Below are 16,125 nucleotides of genomic sequence, written 5' to 3' on the forward strand. Positions count from 1 at the left end.
CTTTCCTATGAGTAGGGAGGGGGGGAAAGTTCAATTCAGTTTGTGTTTGAAGGCGAAGCTACGTTAATTCAAACATTCCAAAACAATAAGCAAACCAAAGCACAGCTACCATTCAAACTTAGCATTTCTACGGATTTTGCAATGCAGTTTCCCAGCCAGGCAATGCAAGTGAAACTGTGCACGAAAATGCATATATTAGTGGAAATAACGTACGTTTGGGATGTTTAAGGGAAAAGTAGGGAAGCTTGCTTGGCAGAAATGCATATACGTAAAGCAAAATTGTGAATAAAATTGTGCATGTTGGAATAAAATTCACTCTAACATGCTGGTGAATTTTCACAAGGCTTGGCTTGTTTGTTTTAATTGCAAACTGATGTGAAAATGAGGATAACTGAATTTAAGCCTGGAAAACTGAGAAACTGAGAGAAACCAAAACTGATAAATTCAGCCCTATCTATGGTGAGGACTGTTTGGCATGGACTATCCTAAATCCCAGTGCAGCTGAGGGACCGCAAGCAAGTGGGGCAGAAACTGATGAGTTCTGGGAAATTCACAATGGTCTCTTCCATTCTGTCTTTTTGAGCACTGGGGGAAGCAGGGTTAACCCTCCCTCCCCACTGGTGTTTCCGCAACCTAAATAACCTCCCTGGAGATACAATAGTGCTGCCTGTATTTTTATGTTTTGTGTTATTTCTGTGAACTTGCTACGAAACAGATGAATGCAGCCCAAAGGCACACACCACAGGTTTCACTTCAAACGTGAAAAGGTTTATCAGGTACCAGTCAAAATTCAGCATGCGAAGAGCTTCGGATGCCAAAGTAAAAAAAATAAAAAATAAAGTGCATGCCTCCTCCTTCAGCATTTTCTCCCCTTTGTTTGGCCTGACCATGGGTAGGCAAACTAAGGCCCAGGGGCCGGATCTGGCCCAATCGCCTTCTAAATCCGGCCCATGGATGGTCTGGGAATCAGCGTGTTTTTACATGAATAGAATGTCTCCTTTTATTTAAAATGCATCTCTGGGTTGTTTGTGGGGCCTGCCTGGTGTTTTTACATGAGCAGAATGTGTGCTTTTGTTTAAAATGCATCTCTGGGTTATTTGTGGGGCACAGGAATTCGTTCATTTCCCCAAAAAATATTGTCCGCCGTCCGCCCCAAGGTCTGAGGGACAGTGGACCAGCCCCCTGCTGAAAAAGTTTGCTGACCCCTGGGCCTGACAATAACAGTAGGACTTGCATCTAATCTGAGCCCTCAGTTAAATAGTTTCTTAGGCTGCAATCCTATTTATAGTTCGGTGGAGGTCAGCCCCACTGAACTCAATGGGTCTTACTTTAATAATAATAATAAAATTTTATTTATATCCCGCCCTCCCCAGCCGAAGCCGGGCTCAGAGCAGCTAACAACAGTAAAATAATACAGCATTCTAAAATAATTCATTATAAAATCAGTTTTGGAGTTTGGGAGTTTAGGCAGGCACAGGCTTGTGCTTTTAACTTTGGGCTTCATTCAGTCCACAGCTACAGTCAGCTACACTGGCAGCCGTTGAAATTCCTTGCCATAAATACAGTGGTACCTCGGTTTATGAACTTAATCTGTTCTGGAAGTCTGTTCTTAAACCGAACCCGTTCTTAAACTGAGGCATGCTTTCCCTAATGAGGCCTCCCTCCGCCGTTGCCCTTTCACCGTTCAGATTCCGTTCTTAGACCAAGGTAAAGTTCACAAACCAGGACACTACTTCCGGTTTTGTGGAGTTCGTAAACCAAATAGTTCGTAAACAGGGCTGTTCTTAAACTGAGGTACCACTGTACTCCCCATTCTTCCTCAGCCCCTTCTGGACGTTGCTGCTTGTCTCTGAGCAAGCACTATAGCATGACATACAGGTGAATCTTGGAAAATTAGAATATCATGGAAAAGTTCATTTATTTCAGTAATTCAACTTAAAAGGTGAAACTAATATATGAGATAGACTCATGACATGCGTCGCGAGATATGTCCCCAAATCTCTTTTCTGATGAGAGCAGCTTTTGCATCTCATTTGGAAACCAAGGACCCAGAGTCTGGAGGAAGAATGGGGAGGCACACAATGCCAGATGCTTGAAGTCCAGTGTGAAGTTTCCGCAGTCTGTGTTAATTTGGGGAGCCATGTCACCAGCTGGTGTTGGTCCACTGTGCCAGGGTCAATGCAGCCGACTACCATGAGATTTTGGAGCACTTCATGCTTCCTTCCGCAGACGGGTTTTATGGGGATGCTGACTTCATTTTCCAGCAGGACTTGGCACCTGCCCACACTGCCAAAAGTACCAAAACCTGGTTCAATGCCCATGGGATTACTGTGCTTGATTGGACAGCAAACTCACCTGACCTGAACCCCATAGAGAATCTATGGGGCACTGCCAAGAGAAAGATGAGAGACATGAGACTGAGCAATGCAGAAGAGCTGAAGGCTGCTATTGAAGCATCCTGGTCTTCCATAACACCTCAGCAGTGCCACAGGCTCATAGCATCCATGCCAGGCCACACTGAGGCAGTAACTGATGCAAAAGGGGCCCAAACCAAGTACTGAGTACATATGCATGCTTCTACTTCTCAGAGGTCCAATATTGCTCTATTTGCAATCCTTGTTTTGCTGATTTCATTTAATATTCTAATTTTCTGAGATTGTTAATTTTGGGTTTTCATCAGCTGTACACCATGATCATCACAATAACAAATAAAGGCTTGACATATCTCGCCTTGCATGTCATGAGTCTATCTCATATATTAGTTTCACCTTTTAAGTTGAATTACTGAAATAATTTCAACTTAATTCAACTGAAATAAATTCAACTAGCAACACGGTAGGCTAATAATATACTTACACTACTTTTATATCACTACTGAATTATGTCTCAATTTACAATCGGGTATTTGGCTTGTCAGGTGGGAAACCAGAGCCAGCCCAAGACATTTTGACACCTGAGGCAACGGCACCTCCCTCCCTGCCATGGAAGAAGGGGTGAATGAACAAGGGAAGAATAAAGATCTACATTGGGATCTGCTGCCCTGTGGATCCTGCCGCCTGAGGTGGTTGCCTTACCTTGCCTCAGGGGTGGGCCGGCCTGCAGCAGGACCCAAGCACGAGCCCTCTCCCTCTCTGCAGTTTCCAGCAACTGCTTCCAAACGTGTAGGTACAGCACAGCCAATAGTCTCATCGTCAAATATTTGGTGCATTGTTTCTGTAGCCGTCCTGTTTCCTCTGTCCTGGGAATGGCTAGAATTCTGGTCCTTCCCACTCTCATCTGCTGCTTATTGCCATCCTAACTCCATCTCTCTCCTCATCTGGCAGGCTGCATATGTACTTTTTCAAGGTGACATGCTTGCCTCCTTGCCCCCATCTTAATTGTTCATCTCCTACCCCTACCCTTTTCCTGGAACTTCTTAAATTGGGAGTCCTACGTGCCGGGCTTCAGCGACGGTGTGGTTTGCTCCTATTTGCAGAACACACTCAGAGTGCAATTCAGCAATATATTTAAGAGGCGTGTTTTCTAACATTTGTGCTGGTCTCGGTTCGAGGTGTAGCCTGTGAAACAGAATTTAAGCAGGGAGAGCTTTTTGCACAAAGATTAACATTTGCAAAAGTTGGGACTCAGATACATTAGTAAAGAAACGATTTAACTGTGCTATAAACGTGCGACACCAGATGGCACCAGAGAGCAGAAAAAATTTATACTTTTTCCCCATAGGTTTTTTAATTTTACTTTGTTATAATTTCTGACTTTTTTTGCCTGTGTGTAGATCCACCTCAGTTTATATTTGCATCTCAGGCTGCTGTTAAGAAGAACACAGGTTTGGGGCTGGCATTATAAATAATCTAATTACCAACTTTATGATGGATTCTGCTTTTGTGTCATTAAGAGCAGCTGGCAGATAGAAATTTAGCAGGTGAAGTTTTTCCTTCAAAAAGGAACCACCTTTCTCCTGCTTGGTTTCGGAACATCACGCAGCTCTGTACTTACTTCCCATTTGACAAAAAGTTTGTTGATGTCCGCATGAAAAAGAATTTGAAGGTCCTGGTGGACTAATACCACTGTTCCCTCACTTCTGACTACAACTAAACAACAGAACCGGGTAAAAGAAATCTCTTCAAACATTCATTAAGTACCAGATGGAGCAGTGCAGCTTTGAGTGCAGACTGAGGCCTAGAGAAGGAATCTGAAAATGAAGCTTCTCACAAATGGCCTCTTGAAATTCTCCACCTTATTTGTGGGCTGAGAATGTGGAGACTGGTTCACTGAATTTATGCAGGGGGAGGCTGTGGTGGCGACTTCTTGTCACCCGCACAGACATGGAACCCGGGGCATACCTATAGCTGTCAACTTACAGATTTAAAAATAAGGGACCAGCAGCCTCGAAAATAAGGGATCAGCAGCCAAAATAAGGGATTTTCGGAGCACAGGTATGTTCAACTTCTGAGCCCCTCCGAGCCAAAGGCAGAAAGCCCTGCCAGCAGCTAAACAAAGCCTCAAGCGGTAGTTCAACAGCGCAGCAACCTGGCAAAGGGGATGCAGCAAGGAAAACCACCGTCACCTCTCCGCTGGGAAGCGCTGAGCAAAGGCGAGTCCCCAGGCAACACGGCTGATTTGATCGGCACAAGGCATGCAAGCTCCACCCCCCTGTCGTTCTTAGACTCCTTATTGGGTGAGCAACGCAGCCAAGCAACACAGTTGGAGCCTCCCTCCTCCCTGGCCGGCAGGGAGGGAGGGAGAGGAGCTGCTTCCTTTGAAACCCGGGAAATTTAAGGGACATCATCAGTAAGGGACAGCAGCGGGACACGGCGCTGGGATAAGGGAGTTTCCCGCCAAATAAGGGACGGTTGACAGCTATGGGCATATCGCCCCCCACGGCCCCCCGTTGCGACGCCACTGGGGGGAGGCAAAACTGTCCAAGTTTCCTGGCGGTGGAATTTGCTGTTAGAAGCAGCACAGCTTCCCTCCACCCCAAGTTTTAGGTGTTTCGGATGCTGCAAGCACCACCATTTTGCATTCTCCACACTGGCCTGGACCCAGCATCACTCCAGAGCATTCTGGGAAGAAAATGGCAGCTCACTGCCACTGTCCCCCTCCCCCCCCCCGGCAAATGAAATAAATGGTGGAAGCGATTAGGAGAACAAAATGGCTTTTTTCTAAGCAGATTGGGGGAGAGAAAGAATCACACGTTTCCTCAGAAACATGTCTTCTGAGAACTTTCAGATCACCAAACTGAAAAGCACAAAAGGGACATTCCTGGAATGGCTGTTGCTACTGGAGCACAATGCACTCTAGTCCCAGGCAGAAATTGAAACATTCAAGATTGCACCATTCAGCAATTTGATTTCCAGTCCCCTCAAAATTTGATTTCTACCAGCACGAGCCCATGATGTTACAGAACGAACTTTGGCAGAGCTAGAAATTTCATTCTAGGAGAACTCATTGAACTCTCAATTGACTTGTATGTCTGAATGACAGAGATAAATCTATCATTGGTCACCACCCAGTTACCTTTCAGAATAAACAGAGGCAGTGGCTACAGCTATACCAGATACTTGCTATGGCATGCGTGGATGTAGAACTATTTATTCTACCAAAAGGCTGTGGGGAGCTGGCAAAATTGCTCTCAAAGTTTTGGAATATGTTGCAGTGAGGATGGCAACTGGGCAACCACTGGAAATTCAAGATCATTTTGAAACTTCAGCTCAGTATCATACCAGAAATGTGGGGCTGCTGAAGTTCTGCAACGGGAAGGAGCTGAGCAAAACAGACAAGTCTGCATAATGTGTATAAATGTTTCAAGTGCTTTTATTCACCTGGGTTTTAAAAAGAATGTTCATTTCAGCCTTTTATAATCCCTCATGGAGTAAAAATGCCTCTTGCTTTGAACCACTATAGCTAATCTGCATTGTATTACATGCTCCTGAGGTGAGCCCTTTGTGCAAGAACATAAAATTTGCCCATACATTTTCCAGGTTCTTCTCCTGAGGGCTAGAAATTTGGAGAAAAACAAAAGAAAATAATGAAACCCCAAATCCTCAGGATTCTGTGAGGACTCCCACAAGGGAGTTCGAGGCCACATCCATAGGATTCTTTGATATAATCACTTACCAATGCATGCCTTGTACAATATGCATATTCTGAGCACTGCCATCCAGAGCAATACGACTGGCCTTCAAAGTAGCAGCTTATAAATCCTTTAGGTGAGGCTTTCACTCTAATAAAATAAACCAAGGCTACTTCACAGCAAGATTTATTAATACATCCGAAAGAAAGAAAGAAAGAAAGAAAGAAAAATCATTTTCTCACACTATATACAGATAATACATACCAGTGTTTTATACACATATTACATCCGTTTTTACACAAGAATATACATAAAAATGTAAACTTCTGTATACAAAAACCCTTAAACCAATTAAAACAAGGACCAGATAACCAAAGACCAATCTTATAATTTCATTGATTCTTTTTTTCTTTTCTCTTTTTAATGGTAATACAGTACATTCATTGAGAAGTAAGAGGAACATGTGGCTTTTCCAATTTAAAAAGCGCAAAGGGCAGCCTCGTGACCCACCTCTGGAATGCTGCCTTGGAACTTATGTTAAAATGCGGATTTCTAGCCATGCCAGAATTTTTCCAGGGATACAGGTGTTGTTCTCGATTGTTGTCCCCATCCACTCGTATTTAGATTAGGCATCGTATCTGCGGTTTTTTTGTGTGTGTGTGTATGCGTGCCACCTCAACTGAGTAGGTTCTCTTTAAACGGTTGCTTAAAGGTTTTCGTTGCTAAGAAAAACACAAATCAGCATGTGGCTGGGATGGGAACCGATCGGCGTAGGCTGCTAATCCTTGCTACCGTGCAGGAGTAACTCTGGAGGACATGTTAGCGTTAGCAAGCTGGACCACCCACAAGGCGGGGCTACCTCACCTTGCTTTTCCCACTGCAACGTCTTCCGTATTACAAGTGGCTGCCACAAAGCTGGTGTGTTAGGAGGCTTCTTCTGATATCAAGCTGTTAAGGACATTAGCTTTGGAATGACACAAATGCCCACTTTTTCAAGGACAACCTTAAGAATAGACGAGAGAACCCCTTCCCTTAGTTTTCTGGCCAGCCCAATTATTTGATGACTTCCTCCATTCCAGCTTCACCTGGATTGCGAAGGTATTTTGGCTTTGAACGGCTCAAACCGGCCGTGCTTTAAGCATATGTTATTAAATCCCCACCCCTGAACACACTCATTCGTTCTGTTTGGACATAGGGAAAGAGAGCTACATAAGATGGTGTAGAAAACGGGCCCAGAAATTCTTAGAAACGGTTCTCGCCGAAGAACTTTCCGACTGAATAAAAAGTATGACTCATTTCCAGACATTTCTTTGTAAAAAATAAAAAAGTCGCACCCTTGAAAGGGATGTTAATTGCGGTAGAACAATGAGGCAATATTGTTTTCCTGTAGAGGCATCAAAATATACCATCTCCTCAGTGAAACCAATGCTAATAAATGCGCAAGGTATACATTGATGGAAGCATGCCGGTTGTAGGAAAATTTGGAGGGAAACCTCTTCACAGCAAAATGGAAATCTTTACAATTTTAAAAATAGGGTTCAAATGAAAGGCAATTTATTACAATCAACGGGATCCCACACTAAGAAACAGGCACCTTCCCTTTTGACACCAGGCAGCATTTAACAAATCAAATTCCTTGTTAAGAGACAATTTCAAATGGCTTTTGATAATCATAAATATTTTCTTCTTTCATTTATGACATATAACTGCAACTGCAGCTTGGCTACTCCAGAAGGGACAGCATTTTGCTAAATGTCAGAATTGGACCAAAATCCACATAAAACATAGCTATAATCTCATGTATTCATGAATTTAGAATGAGATTGGGGGGGAAGGGAATTGCATACATATATATTTATGCCCTGAAATAGTGTGTTTTTTATATATACATATACAAATACAGAAACATTTAGCCCTACAATATTGACTCTTTTGTTGCGCATGGACACAAGGGGATGTCAGGGGCCAGAAGTTACTTTTAGTGCTGGGGGGGGGGGGGATACAGATTATATGGGAAGCCCTGAGCATTGAAGCCCAGAAAATGTAAAGGGGTAATTGTACTTCAGAAATGGTTATGAATTTTAGTGAGATTTATGTGCTATGGAACGGGCTGGATCGTCTATTGAGAACTACAGAAATCCAATTTAGAGGTGATTTTTCCATGACCGTTTGGCTCAACATTTAAAGCTTAAGGTGAATTACATCTGGCTGCATAGGGAAGTGGTCCATTGGACAGCCAACACAACTGAGCTCTCCTTTCTGCATGCATCCTTTGTCATGTGCTGAAAAATAAAGATGGATAAGCCAGGGACCACTAGGATGAGACCCGCTGTAATGATGTATTCTGAACCATCCCTGACCTGCTTTGTCCTTTTGGCCATGCGAACAGGTCTTTAGTTTAAAACGAACACAAGAGGGTCTAATATGAAGAACATATTTGCAGACAAGCAGCTGTGTAACACTAAACTGAACCATATTAAACATCAACGACCCGGACTTTATATTGCCTCCATTCAAGGTGGAATTTCAGGTCAACTTCCAACATCCCAAGCAATGTATTTAGTAGGTAACTGTAAGAACTGGGAATTTTAAGAGGAAAAAGGCTGCCCTCTTGCACGCCCTGAAGAAAACAAAAGGGAATATAGAAACAAAAACATCTGAAAATATAGATAGATAGATAGATAGATAGATAGATAGATAGATAGATAGATATATGGGTTTATTTATGCTTTGGCATAATAAACCAACAAGACATATGCTTTGAAAATTAAAAAAAAGTTGATTGGTTAAAGTGACTGGCTTTAAAATTAGCTGCTTTAAGAAAGGAGTAGCAAGACTGGACTTACCATATTTTTTGCTCAATAAGACTCACTTTTTCCCTCCTAAAAAGTAAGGGGAAATGTGTGTGCATCTTATGGAGCGAATGCAGGCTATGCAGCTATCCCAGAAGCCAGAACAGCAAGACGGATTGCTGCTTTCACTGCACAGCGATCCCTCTTGCTGTTCTGGCTTCTGAGATTCAGAATATTTTTTTCCTTGTTTTCCTCCTCCAAAAACTAGGTGCGTCTTGTGGTCTGGTGCGTCTTAGAGAGAGAAAAATACGGTAACTTGGACTATACTGAGTGGAAGCTCCTGTCTGGTTTGTCAGGGCAGGGCCAGGGCCAGATGAAAGAGGGGGCAGTGAGGGAAGGGCCAGAGCTATGGAAAAGGAGGGGGGAATCTGGAAAATAGCTTAGAGGGCTTTCATATTAGAAACGAAAGCAAATACAAAAAGAGAAGTCCATGCTAACAAAAGGAGTGGCCATCAAGGAGTTTTAAGTCATCCCAAACCCCTCAAATGGAACTACAATTTCGGCTTTCTACATGTAGAGCTTTATCCCAGACACATACTCATTGTAACATATCTTGTATATGTGTGCCGCATGTATATCTAGCATGTGGACACAAACCTGCACACATCTATAGAACTAGAAGTCTCACATTCATATTATCTTTTCTACATGGAAAGGGCAATTCCACATTCAGCGAAGTGCTGCCACATCTGATATACAACTCTCTGTACACGTATACACAAAAGGAGTCTACACTTCCCCATAAATAAATTTACTCTGGTACTTCCCGTGTTCTCCAACTCACAGGAAGCAAAGACCATAAACAACCCCACGTTTCCTCTTCTCGCTGCATGCATATGTACAAGGAATATGATGTTCATAAAAATAATTGGGGGGTGGGGTATTGGAAGGGGGGGTAATCAGGCTTAAGAAATATATATCTCCTGTTTTGCAATGAAATCTGTCCTCAGAAACCCTGTAATATACATGTGTGTATGAAGAGTAATTTGGGTGAATGGAGATATTTTAATGACATGATTTTCACAGCACCAGAAACTTGCAGCATAAAAGGCATAGCTGTTTTCAGCTTGGGTGTTACAGTTTTGTGTATCCAAATGAGAAAGGGACTGAGCAAAAATGGTTCGGGTCTCTTGCGCACAATTTTTAAGGACCGTGCAGATGCAGTACAGTCACACCTCGTGTTGCGTTAGGTTCATGTTGCGTCTTTTCGGCTTGCGAACGCGGCAAACCCAGAAGTGTATACTTTCGGGTTTCGCTGGGCACGTGTGCACAGAAGCGTTCTGCATGCTTTGCACATGCGCAGAAGTGCTCTATCGCACACGTGCGTAGAAGCGGCGCTCTAATTATGGACTTTTCAGGGTGCGAACGGCACCCCGGAATGGATTGAGTCTGTAACTAGAGGTACCACTGTATTGGCTGCCTGCAAAGTGAAACTAACAATGTCAAAAATGGGCCTTGGGATGCACTTTTCCTCCCCACAATCTCCCTACTCTCTAGAGTGACCTTCTACATCCTTCTACAGCACTTAAGCTGTCTGTCAGCACATAAAGAAGCTCCGTTTCCACAAAACACTAGACCATAATTCATTCTTACATGCACGATCCCCAGGCGTGGCTGCTTCCTTTCCCCCTTTTGGCACAGCCAAGAGTAAATGATCAGAGGTATTTGATTCCACTTTCAACAAACTGTGATTTGTCATCATTTCTGAACCTGGACAAACCACGGTTAGCATATAGTTAATGCAATAAGTCGGTTTCAGACCGTGTCTGAAGTAGTCGGACATGCACTCTGGAGTTTTAAGAAAGCTGATTTCATAAAGTTTAAGGAACTACAAGGTGAAGTCCTGTGGTCAGAAATACTCAAAGAGAAGGGAGTCCAATATGGATGGGAGTCTCTTACAGGTGAAATGTTGAAGGCACAAAGGCAGACAATTCCAACAAGAAGGAAAAGTGGGAGGCAGCTAAAGAAACCAGTGTGGCTGCATAAGGAGCTTAGAGATGAGAGGAGATTTAAGAAGGGCATATATAAGAAGCGGAAGAAAGGGGAAATCACAAATAAGGAGCAGCCAACAGTTACAGGATGAATGTCACGCAGGCTCAGAATGAGCTCAGGCTTGCAAGAGAGGTTAAAAATAACAAAAATAACATTTATTTGGCTATGTTGAAAGTAAGAAGAAGAACAAGCAAGTGGTAGGTCCTCTGCGTGGAGAAGGTGGAGAAATGCTATTGGGTGACAGAGAGAAGGTGGAACTGCTCAACATCTACTTTGCCCAAAAGGACATCTACTCAACATCTACTCTTGACCCAAAAGGAAAGTGATGCCCAACCTGGTGACAACAGAATAATGTAAGGAGGGAGCTGCAGCCCAAGATAGGAAAAGAACAGGTGAGGTCCCTGCAAAATGGAAGCAGGCAAAAGGGGGGTGGGGTGGGGAGAAGACTACCAACCAGTGAGCTGGCCATCGATACCAGGAAAGGTTGTAGAACAGATAATTGAACAGTCTTTGAGCACTTAGAAAAGTATTCTGTTATTAGTAAGGCCCAGCATGGGTTTCTCAAAAATAAGTCATGCCAGAAGAATCTCATTTCTTTTTTACAGAGTTGCATGTTTGGTAGATCAGGGGAATGCTATGGATGTAGTTTATCTTGACTGCAGTAAGACTTTTGACCATATTCTTGTGGAGCCATTGGTAAAATGTAGACTGGACAAAGTAACTCAGGTGGATTTGTAGCTGGTTGACTGACTGAACCCAAAGTGTGCTCAATAATCGTTTCTCGTCATCCTGGGGAAAAGTGACAAATGCAGTGCCGCACAGTTCTGTCCTGGGCACACTGCTCTGCAACATCTTTATAAACAACTTGGATGGAGGAATTGAGGGGATGTACAACCAATTTGCAGATGGCATCAAACTGGGAGGGATAGCCAATGTGCTGAAGGCAGAATCGGGATTTCAATAGGGACAAATGTAAGGTTCTACACTTAAGCAGGAAGAAGCAGCTCACACGTATAAGATGGGGGACACCTGGCTTATTTAGGAAAAGGATCTAGGGGACCTTAGTGGACCACAAGCTTAACATGAGTCAACAGTGTGTGGCAGATGAAAGTGATGGACTACATGGAACTGGCTGAGATGACCGGCAGAATTCGAGACCAGGGAGAAGGGTCGATGGAAGAAGATTGGAAAAAATTCAAAATATATCTTCAAAAGTACTGCAATATAAAAGAATGTTAGAAAGAGGTTGGAAAAAGAATATTAGGTCGTTCTGGTAGATATGATATAATGGACTAAGCAAAAATGAGTTGATGAAATTGATGAATTAGAGGAGGTCTAATCACATTATTTTAATTTTAAAATACGTAAATGAAAATAAGGTTAGAAGGATTTGCTGGAAACACGATCTGAACTAGAATACAAAACTGGGAGGTGAGAGGAGGTCATGGAAATAAGTAAAGGGAAAAGGCTATGTAAAGGTTTAATCTGTTTTTGTTTTATTTTAACTCAATGTATTTTTATATTTTTTGTTAAGTTCTCTTTTTTATTCTATCTTATTGTTCTTGTTCACGAGAGGGGTTAAAAACCGAGATCTTTCATCTGTCCAGTTAGGACAGAAGAGCATTACATGTTCCATAGTCTCCAGGGCCGTGTCATTACAGGTGCATGTTCTATTTGCGATGGGAACTCTTGAATAACGACCCGACAGAACTGCTGTGGGAAAACAGTTGAGACGGGCACAGGTAAAGGCCCTTCGCTTAGCCTCCGAAGAAATTGTGAAGCAATATAGAGGGATCCCTTCAGGGGGTGGAATAGCTAGGGCTAGGCTTGAACACGGCCCTCTTGCATAGGAAGCTGTGTTAGAGAAGTCAAGTTGCTGTAGTTTCTTTTTAATTGGAGGTAGGGCCGCCGGGCTGATATACTCTCCCAATCCAGCCTTGGATAGTGTCCCTTTTTTTTGCAGGATTCTGATTGTTGGATTACCGAGATGACAGCCAACTTCCTGCTTAGTGTGATGAAGAGGAAAGCGGCACTAACCTCTTCCTTAACACCACAGCTGCAGTCGATACGCCGCACAATCGAACGAAGTTCCAAGTAGCCTTATTGTACAAGGACAATGGAGTTAGGACAAATCTGAGGAGCTGAAGGACCCTTTAACGGTCCTCCTCCAGCCTCAGCAGTTTTTTTTTTTTTTTTAAAGTATTTGCCCAGGACGATATCTACCTTTACCTCCCCACCCCCATTTTATGTTGTTATTTCAATGTATATCATGCTATGGCCACACGGCTAATGCAATAAAATAAAAAATAAATATATCTTATTGTTCTTTTTTACTTGTTTATTTCTTGCTTTGTTATGGCTAAAGTTTTCTTTGTATTTTGTATGGTTTTTCTTTTTCTTTTTTGGAACTTTAAATCTGGAATAAATATTATTTAAAAAAAACAAAACATGAGTCAACAGTGTGGTGCAGCAGCAAAAAAACAACCCCTAATACTATTGTAGGCTGCCTCGACAGTGGTGTCCAGATCATGGGAAGTAATAGTTCTGCTCATTTCTGCCGCCTCACTTGGAATACTGTGTCCAATTCTGGGCACCACAATTTAAGAAGGATGCTGACAAGCTGGAATGTGTGCAGAGGAGGGTGACCAAGATGATCAAGGGTTTGAAACCAAGCCTTATAAGGAACGAAGAGAATTGGGTACTAAGCCATCTTCAGATATATAAAGGGCTGCCACATGGAGAATGGAGCAAGCTTGTTTTCCGCTGCGTCAGAGGGTAGGGCCCAGAACAATGGCTTCAAGTTACAAGAAAGGAGATTGCAACTAAACATCAGGAATAACTTTCTGGCAGTAGGAGCTCTTTGACAAAGTAATGGATTCCCTTGGAAGATGATGGACTCTCCTTCCTTGGAGGTTTTCAAGCAGAGGTTGGATGGCTATCTGTCATGGATGCTTTAGCTGAGATTCCGGCATTGCAGGGGGTTGGACTAGATGACCCTTGGGGCAGATGGGGCCCTTCCAATTCTACAGTTCTGTGATTTGATGGTTCATAATTCTGGTTTGATTAAATAGATGATACTTACTATCATTCCAGATTTGAACATTGGCCAGTAAGTCAAGATATAAGTAAGTATTTTGCCCAGGCATATAGCTCTTCCCTTCCAATTTATTGGGGGTTTGTCATTGACCCAGTTCAGATGTCTGTATCTCGATAAGCCAAGATATGAATGTTTTTGTCTGCATCCATAGCCCCATTAATTTTTTCTTCAAGAAGACTCTAATTAAGCATAGTTTCCTGCTTCATTCAAACTGGACAACTACAGTTATTAGCTTCAGAACAAGCCAGGATCCTAAACCATCTCCAGACCATGGTTTAACTCCTCATTTGTTCTGAAGCTGCTAACAATAGTTTCTCCGTGTGGACCAAACAGTAAACTGAGGTTAATTAGAACCTTCCTGGTATGGTTGCTTAATCTGTGGAACGAAACATCTGTGTACATGGGCAAGAGGCCTGTTCATTTCTTGGCTTATTAAGTCAAGATATGATCATCCCAATCAGATGATTTACAAACTGCAGTTAGTTGAAAATTGAATCAGGTGCTTCCAGCCTTGTTCTTGTGCCTGTGCTGGAGGAGAAGAGAGCTAGATCATGCACAAAATGTTAAATTACAGTTTAGTGTGACACGCAAACCACATGTTTGTGTTTAGTGATACGGGCAAACCACATGCTTTTTTGTGGTTAAGGCTATCTGCAGTTTCCTTTAAACTAGAAAGGGTGCCTAGTGAGTTTGAGAACCTGGCTCAAGGCAAATCCTGGATGTGCCTTAACAGTGATCAGTACTGGTGCTGACAAACTGCTTAAATGCTATGAATGGAGGTGAGGCATGCAACTTTTCTCCACGATGGGATGTGTCGGGGGAAAGAAATGTGCACAGTCTTCTGCAAACCATGGTTAGCAAGGAGCCAGAGTTACACACACATTGGCCCAAGTAAGAATTCCAGTCCCCTCAAATTATCAGTAACTAAGTGGGTTTCTTTGGGATTGAAAGTAGCATCAGTCCTGTATAAAAGCCCCAACCAAACATTTTTCAGACACTTTATCTCCTTCTGAAATACACTATATAGAGCTTTGATGTGAACATCTAATATGGAGACAAAAACCCATCTACCATGAGGGTTCAAAATAATCTGATAACAAGGACAGTGTTTAAAAACGGGAGGAAGAAAACTCTAGAACTACCCTGAAGTAGTACAGCAGGTTCCCATGGCTGACATTCCCACTAGATATATATCCATTTTAAATTCTCCTTCATCAGCGCACGCTTTATTTAATCTATATCTGTAAAAGGCTGTCTTGGAAAAATGGCATTTTCTGTCATTTAAACGGGGCTCAATGCAGTTGGGAGTCAGAGATTAGAAAACAAACCAAGCAAACGAGCAACATGATATCAGAGTTAGCCTTGGAACAGAAAACTGTATGTAGTTTGGTTATTTGAACAACGGTGAGCACGAGAAGAGCCCCCAACTAAGTGATCACATTTCCACGATATATTCTATCACCCCTCAACTACTTTTCTCTTTACAAAGCAAAACGAAAACAAAAAAGCCCCGTAACCTACATACAATATACACATTCATGTATCACACATACAGTTCCCCCAATGCATATTTTGTGTGTATACAGTAAACATACGTGCACAAAAAATACCTAAGTTCTATTTATAAGTCACAGTGGGAATTCCTTTGAGAGGAACGGAGGGGGGGGATTTCCTGAATAAGACACTGTGGATCCCTAGATTTTAACATTTCAACCTTTGAACTTCCAACTTGCAGAGCTAACTGGAAATGAATCTATTTGAAGGTCAAGGGGAAGGGAGTCTTACAAACTTGGTTCGCAATTCCCAGCTGCAGTAATTGGATTTCAAATTTGATCTACTTACCCTGTAACTAAAAGCACCTAACCATCATAGGTACAAACCACAGATAAATTATTGCAGAATAACAAACGTCCTCAGAGGAAGAATATATGGGTCAAGAAGGGTTTTATGTTTTGTCAATGCAAGATACCATTTCCCCCCTTATATGTTTTAGATTTTATTTATATATTTATATCTGCAAGGTAGCAAAGAATAGCTGTACACCTTGACACGGCAAAGTTCCAGTGTAAAAAGGTGCTTCGTTGAGGGTAAGGGCAAATTGTTCTTCTTTTTTA

The 16,125-nt window shown here is 42.5% G+C and overlaps 1 long non-coding RNA gene across 1 annotated transcript; it reads right to left on the minus strand.

Annotated features, from left to right (window-relative positions):
• Positions 1–6,240: 6,240 nt before the first annotated feature.
• LOC308484883 lies at positions 6,241–11,192 on the minus strand. The gene is made up of 2 exons (XR_013990148.1): positions 11,103–11,192; positions 6,241–10,727 (listed from the first exon to the last, which is right to left on the minus strand). It is a non-coding gene; the product is annotated as an uncharacterized lncRNA (long non-coding RNA).
• Between the last annotated feature and the right edge of the window lie 4,933 nt (positions 11,193–16,125).

Source organism: Podarcis pityusensis, assembly GCF_964106645.2.
Source record: "Podarcis pityusensis genome assembly, chromosome: 1".
In the NCBI taxonomy this organism is placed as follows: Eukaryota; Metazoa; Chordata; class Lepidosauria; order Squamata; family Lacertidae; genus Podarcis; species Podarcis pityusensis.